Below are 7705 nucleotides of genomic sequence, written 5' to 3'. Positions count from 1 at the left end.
TTTGCTTTATTTGGATTTATACACCATTTGTCCAATTGAATTAAAAACATGTGCCTAAAATTGGAATTATTTGAATTAGCTAGGTTTATTCTTCTTCTTCATAAACAGAAAAAGATGAATATTATTGGTCTACTTCATAAACAGAATATTCTTCAGTAAACACTTGTAAATCTAGAGTGGTTATAAACTTATTTTCTGGAATCATCAATGTGCATTCAGGCTAAATGTTGATAATTCTTTGAACTTTGAGAAAGAAGATGAATGAGCATCAATGTGCATTTAGGCCAATTCTTTGAACTTTGATCATCAATCCAAAGAATACACTATGATCAATCCAGAGAATCATCAAAGTTGTTCCTAAAATGAAGATTATTCCTAGTCTGAACATGTCACAACATTACTGTCAAAATTTCAGACTTAACAATAAATATAGTGCAAACTAAAGATTGTTCCTAAACTGAAGATTATTTAGGAACACACTTGTTCCTAACTTGATGTTGATTTAGGAACACAATCTCTATCATGTGTATGTCTTTTTGAGGGAGTACTGTACCATCCCAAAACTCAAACTGAATTTTCTCCTACCCTGTCACCACTTGCCTACTCACTTAATTTCTGAACTTTAATGATATCTCTACTGCTTGCTTTACTTCATTGTTTTCATTGTTTATTGGCTTAAAAGGCAAGGCATATTGGTTTTCTTCAACTAAAGCAAGGCATGCTATCTGGACATACTCCATGCTAGATATTGTTGCTTATATGTTCAGGGGTACTAAAAATGCACAATGCTCATATGTTCATAGATATAGATAGAGCTAACCAAATGTTCAGAAGATCCTTACTGTAACCAAATCATATGCTAGCTACTGTCTATTGCTTTGCCTAGTCACTTCTTAGCTAATCCAAACAGATCAAGTAACTAGAGCACACTTGATGCAATCTACTCCTGACGGACGGCGAAAAATTAGTTGGGATCCGGCTTAGATTAGATAAGCAAGAAGGAGAAGGGGACGAACACTAGACGAGGAGACAGGACAGAGGCGGTAAATCTGGGGTACCTGCGCTGTCCTGCAGTGGTTGAGGAGTTGGATCCGGCAGCGAAGCCCAAGAGGGTCGTCGGAATGGCGCATGCGGCAGCGCCGGAGACGAGGAACTAGGGAAGGGAAGGGAAATCCGGTGAGACGGCAGCAGGGAGCGAACAGAAGGAGAGGAAAGGCGGATCCTTTAGTACCTGGCTTGCTCGGAGCCGAACAGGAAACCCTGGCCCTGGTGGCGCAGCGACGGCGACGCTGAGGAGGCAGGGCGAGAAGGAGACGAAGCGAAGCATCTTGTTGCAGCGCCGGAGCTTGTGTAATCTTCTCTCTCGGAGGGCAAGGCCAGATTTTTGAGAGAGGGTGCGCGGGGTCGTCGGCGGCGGGTGGAGCGGGGGAGGGTGCGGGGGGTCGGCGGCGGCCAGGGGGATCTGGCGAGGGGGAGATAGCGATCGAGAGATGTGGAGGGGATCTTGCGTGGGGGCGAGAGGGAAAGGGACAGAGGGGGTGCATCTAATAGCAATGGCGCACCACCGAGGGGTGCGCCATAAGTACATCCATTGCAATGGCGCACCACCGAGGGGTGCGCCATAAGTACATCCACAGCAATGGCGCACCACCGAGGTGTGCGCCATAAGTAACTTTTTTTAGTTGCATCTAATAATTTTTGAGAAAATTACAATCAAATTTGAAAACATTTATGAATGTGAAAAAATATCATCAAATTTTTTATTTGAAAATATTTATGAATATGAAAAAATATCATCAAATTTGTTATTTGAAAATATCATCAAATTTGTTATTTGAAAATATTTGAAAAAATATCATAAAAGTTGGTATACCAATGGCGCACCTCCTAGGGGTGCGCCATAAGTACATTGATAGCAATGGTGCACCTTCTCCTGGTGCGCCATTAGTAACTTTTTATTATTTTTAGTTGCATCTAATAAATTTTTTATTTGAAAATATTTATGAATATGAAAAAATATCATCAAATTTGTTATTTAAAAATATCATCAATATTTTCTTGGATTTTTAGTTGCATTCATTTGTGAATTGGTAAAACATTTATGAATATGAAAAAATATCATCAACTTTGAAAAAATATTCATGAATTCAAAAAGTGCCCATGAAATTTAAAAATATTCATGAGTTCAAAAAATATTAACAAATTCAATACTTTCTGTGAGTTAGAAACTCAATACCATAATAAACATAAATAAATATTCATGAGGACTAGAATCGAAGAAATATCATTTCCATATGTCGAAATACAATCGAGAAATGAAGAATACGATTTAAATACAATCGATCTTAGCTAGCTATCTTTTCACAATCTTCTTGCCCTTCTTTTTCGCAAATGGAGTTCTTCTGTTGAACGGACGTCCTTTAGGTAGGGTGGTCGTGCTTCTTCTTGTGGTGTATGGCACTTCATCGTCGTCGTCATGTTCCATCTTCGGGTCGCCGTACTTGTCAAAGTCTTGCTCATTGGCGACTCCATCCATTCCGATGATCTTCCTTTTGCCTCTCCTCGCGACAACACGACTGGGCTTTGACGGGTCGGTAATGAAGAAGCATTGGTGTCGGTGGGAACGACACCTATGGGATCACAAGAATCCCTACTGTGGTTAGCGGGGCGCGGGGTCGTGAGAAGAGCGGATCAAACAGGTAGCACACGGTTCATTTATCCAGGTTCGGCCCGCGAAGCTGCGTAAAACCCTACTCCTGCTTGGGTGGATTGTATATATGTGTTCTTGAGCTAGCTATGGGGCGTGAGGTGCTCCAAAAAGCCGAATCCTTCCTCTGGTCGCCTCGGGCCTCCTTTTATAGAAAAAGGGGTTGCCACAGTGGCACACAGGAGGTGAAAAGGGTACAGTGATGTGAGGTTATCCCTCGCATTACATGACAAGGCGCACTTAATGCGTCTTGCTTAGGTGTCCTTGCTTTATCGGGGACGAGGGAGAGATCTATCTCATCCGTCGCCGCTCCTTCTTGTGTCGACACGCGCCCTGGCCAGCGATGCCTGAGATGCCATGTAGGTAGGCAGGCAGCTGAGGTGGCCCAATGGTGGGTCTTCATGAAGATCTGTATGCCGCCACGCAGGTGCCTGCCCAGCTGGTTGGGTCGGCGGCTGCATGCGAACGGCGGTGGAGGTTTAGTCGGCGTGGGCTGGTGGTGGTCCTGCGGATGTCCTTGGCAAGGGCCTTGCCGGGGCCCCGGCAAGGGTTTTGCCGAGGCGCCTGCTGTCATCCCCGGCAAGGTGCTTGCCGGGGGCCTTGTGGTTTTCCTCGGTTGGGATCCCGCCAAGGGTCGTCATCTTCTATAGTGTGTATCTAATCTTGAATGTCTTCACAAAGATCTGCATGCCGCCACGGGGATGTCTCCCGAATCCTTGCCCTTTTGGGGCAGTGGACTCAAGGGTGATTTGCTCCATAGGCGTGGGAAGAGTCACCGCGGCAAGGGTCTTGCCGGGGCTGCTAGAACTGTCTCCCGGCAAGAATCTTGCCGGGAGAGTCCGCTTCATCCCCTTTGCTCTTCGTGGTCTTGCCTTGGCGTCATTCTAGTTCTCTTGAGCTTTGGTCTTACCCTGGCTCACCTCCCTTGCCTTGCTTGGTGTGGTGGTGCCCGTGGCTCAGACTGCCCGTGCATAGTTATAGGGGTACAAAAAGTGTACCCCTCTTTTTGTACACCGACAGGAGCCCCTGGGCCTGGGCCACACAAAAGCGCAACGCGTTGTTGGGCTAGGCCCAAAAACGGTGCGCGGGCAGGCGGGGCGGTTTTTACCGCGGTAAGGTTCTTCGCGCACTGCGCTTCCCACGACTCCCGCGCGTGGCGCGTCATGGGGAGGTGCGTGTGACGTGGGCAGCAGGCGTGGGGTTGGTTCCCGCGGGTATGCGTCACACCACAATTAATGTGAAAGGAGGCGGCTCGTGTTTTCCCCCATAAAAAGGAATAACTGCGGGCGCGCTGCTCACTTTCTCCTCTTTCCTCGTGCCTTTTCCAATCTCAGAGCCGCCGTTTCCTCTCTTCCTTCCTTCCTAAGCTTCCGCCGTCACCCGCCGTTGTTGCTTCGCCATCCCCCTTCCTCAGCCCTCTAAAATTCTTGGCCTCCATGGCGCCCAAATCTGTCAAGGGCAAGGGGGTGCCTAAGGGCGCTGGGACTGTGGAGGCGCTGGAGAGCGCGCTGTCGGGGGACCGGACAAAGTCCGCCTTTTTCTTCCCCTCGACGGTTGATGTTCATGAGCTCCGGGCCTCCTTCAGGCCCCTATGGGGAGCGAAGACGGGGGGGAGAATTCGGGACACCCGGCGACGCGCGTCATTCCTGCTGCTTGCGCCGATCGTGCTCCAAATCGGTATCCCTTTTTCGTCGATTATCTTTCTTGCAGGTTATGGCCCCCTTTCTCCGATTTCTTCTGCAACATTATGCACACCTTGGGCTTTCGCCTCTTGGATTTTACTCCAAATGCGGTGGCGTGCATGGCTTTCTTCACGCATCTTTGCGAAGGCTTTGCTGGGGTGCAGCCCAACACAGCGCTCTTCCGCCATTATTTCTTCCCTCGGATCCAGCCGGGAGGTGTCGTCTCTGGTTGCGTCACCTAGATCCCAAGATCCAAGGGGGCATACCCGGACGGTGCCGTGAAGGAGAGTTGGGAGGAATGGCGTGGCCGGTGGTGCTGGATTGAGGATGAAGACCCGCCGGAATTCTGCAAGGTCCGCCGAGTGCCGCCGGTCCGTGGCAGCGATTGGAGCGATGTCGACGCCGCCGACGGGAGGCTCACTGTTGCCACTACTAGGATTCTCTGGCTCACCCGGGCCGGACTCACCCTTGAGCTGATCGGGCGGACTTCATTCGCCGCCGGATCGCCCCGTTGCACAACAAGGGGAGGCCAGCTTGGCTCTTTACGAATCTGGCTGACATTATGCGACTCCGCCCCGGCCTCGATCACAACTTCACAGTGATGGCGCATGCCCACTTCTGCCACCGGCTTTTCCATCTTGATGTGGGTCGTGATGGCGAGGTCGAACGGACCGGCAAGGCCGCGAGGGCTGCCGCAAAGGTTGGCAAGGCCCTCAAGGGGCCGTTTTTCAAGCTGCCAGCGGGGGTGGTCCCCTTGTGCAACAATTCACGTCGGTCCAAGATCATCGCCATGATGCCGGACTGTAATGCACACGGCCCTGTCCTGAGCTGGAAGGAGCCAAAGGACGCGGATGTGTAGCAATTCTTTGACACCCTGATTGAGGTACATGTCAATGCTGACGCCGAGCGGTGGCTTGTCATGGACACCACCCAGGCAGAACTGGACTACATCGCCACTAGGGCGTGGGAGGCACAGCTCGCCATGGAGGCCGGCAGTGCCGGGGGTGTGGAGGACAAGGCCACAACGGCTGCGGAGGAAGAGCAGCTCACCCGGTGGGCGGCGGCCACCGAGGAGGTCAGCAGCACCGACGTTGGAGCTCCGCTTGTCGAAGACGCGGCCGACGAGTCGTCGAAGGAGGAGGACGTGGCGGCGGGCTCGACGCCAACCAGGGGAAGAGGGCGAGTCCTGTGGCGGGCTGGCTCCAGTGAGCCGGTCCGGCCTGGCAGGGCTACGCGGCCTCAATTGGCCTTGGAGGGGTCTGGGCGTCACACGAGGGCCACGGCAGCCAAGAGGCTGACGAAGGCTGCTAAGAAGAAGAAGACAACAGCCCCTTCCTCATCTGGGCGTGCACAAACCCCGCTGTCTTCACCTCCTCCGCCAGATGTCGACTCGGATGTTGACGTGGAGGTCGCTTTTGATCTCGGGCCTCTCAGCCCGAAGAGGAAAAGGAAAGTGGTGGAGGAAGAGGAGATGGGTGACAAGTAAGTACTTCGTCCCTTACTGCCATTTCCATTCCCCTGAATTAAGTCACTTATCTTAATCCGTTTTTGCTTTTGTAGGGATGCAGAGATGTTGGCCCAGAGGGTGAAGAGGGCCAAGGCCTTGGCGGGCGGCCAGCCCCTAGCCAGTGCTTCAAAGTCGCCACTGGTGGTGCTGAGCAGCCCGGACAGCAGCCCCCAGCACAGCCCCCAGCGTAAGTTCGTCACCCTCCTCTTATCGACACATGGTAGGCGTTTGATGCTATGGTGTTGACCTTGTCGGGTTTGCAGGAGGGGAGCGGCAGCAGGAGGAGCCGCAGAGGGCTACCCCCATCACACCACCCCCGTCGACTACGCCACCGCGAGGGGCGTCCCCGGCAAGGGCATCAAGCACAGAGCCCACACCCATGGAGGAAGAGGGGAACTTGGGCGCTGGTGACTCTGCCACGGCGCCGAATGCTAGCGGGGAGGGGACTTCTGCTTCACAGCCTGGCACTGGTGAGTTGCCTGTCCTCCGTCTCTGTTTTTCCCTTATTCTTTTTCTTGGCTTCAATGCTCCCATTACTACCCAGGCCCTCCTTCAATAGGTATGGAGGACGTGGACACTGTTGTTGGGAATATTGCTGAGGAGGCCGCGGTGGAGGCTGACAGGATTGCCGCCGAGGAGGCCTCCAGGGATGCTGACGAGGTTGCCGCTGATGAGGCCGCCAAGGATGCTGCCGAGGACACCGCTGCGGGGGCCGCCAAGGCGACCGGCGAGGCTTCTGCCGAGGGCGCCAACAGTGGGCCTGCTGGGGAAGCCGGCAAGGCCACTGCCGAGGAAGAGGTGGTTGATGATCAGCCTCCCTCCTCCTCAACCTCGGGCCCTGGCAGATATCTGAAGGTGGGCGACGATCTTTTCGTCCATCTCCCAGGGGCGTCATGTTCCCGAGCGCCCGCCGAAGGGGAAGTCTTTGACGGCGAGGTGCTTGCCGCCACCGGGCTCGAGGTTGTTGATGAGCCGGGCGTTGGCGGTGATGGATCTCCAGAAGAGCAACTTTTCTGCGCTATGGGGGCCAACTGCCGAAAACTCCAGGCGCTCTACCGTGTCCGTCTGGACAAGGTTAAGTCCAGGACGGCAATGGTGGACCAGGCGGAGGTGGATTTCAAGGCGCGCGTTGCTGAGACGCAGACCTGGTTCCACCAGACTCGCGAGGAGCAGAGGGCCTTTCAGGAGGAATTGGCCAAGCCCAATGTCGAGCTCACCATGAAGATGGCTGACATCGAGAAGGCCCAGGAAAAGGCGGCGAACTTGGCTGCCGTGGCCGAAGCCGTCCGGAACCAGCATCAAGCCGCACTGGATTCCCAGGAAGAGGACCTCACCGTGCGTGAGGCAAAGCTTGCCGCAGCGCTCCGTGGCAAGGATGAGGAGCTCGAGGCCCTTGTCGCGCGGCGGACTCGCGAGCTGGAGCAGAGGCACAAGGAGGCACTCGATGCCCAGGCTCTGGCCCATGCCGGCAAAGTAAGGGAGTTGGAGGCGGAGCGGGATGAGCTGAAGGAGCAGGCCCTCAAGCTGTCCAATGAGAAGAGCACGCTCAACAGCGCCTTTGCGGAGGCGCAAGGAGCGGTCATCGGCAGGACTGGGGAGCTCTCCGAAGCGCAAAACTCCGTCAGAGATCTCAAGCTGAAGCTGGAGGATCTCGAGAAGATGTTGTCGGAGAGCAGGGCTCGGGAGGAGACCTTGACCAGGAGTCTGGAGGAGGAGAAGCAGCTGCGGGCGAACGAGGCCGCCTCCCACCAGGAATATGTGGCGGGCGAGAACAGATGGATCAGCCGTCTGGACGACGTCGCCGGCAGG

Source organism: Triticum urartu, chromosome 4 (genome assembly GCF_003073215.2).
Source record: "Triticum urartu cultivar G1812 chromosome 4, Tu2.1, whole genome shotgun sequence".
In the NCBI taxonomy this organism is placed as follows: Eukaryota; Viridiplantae; Streptophyta; class Magnoliopsida; order Poales; family Poaceae; genus Triticum; species Triticum urartu.
This window is presented reverse-complemented; position numbering follows the sequence as displayed.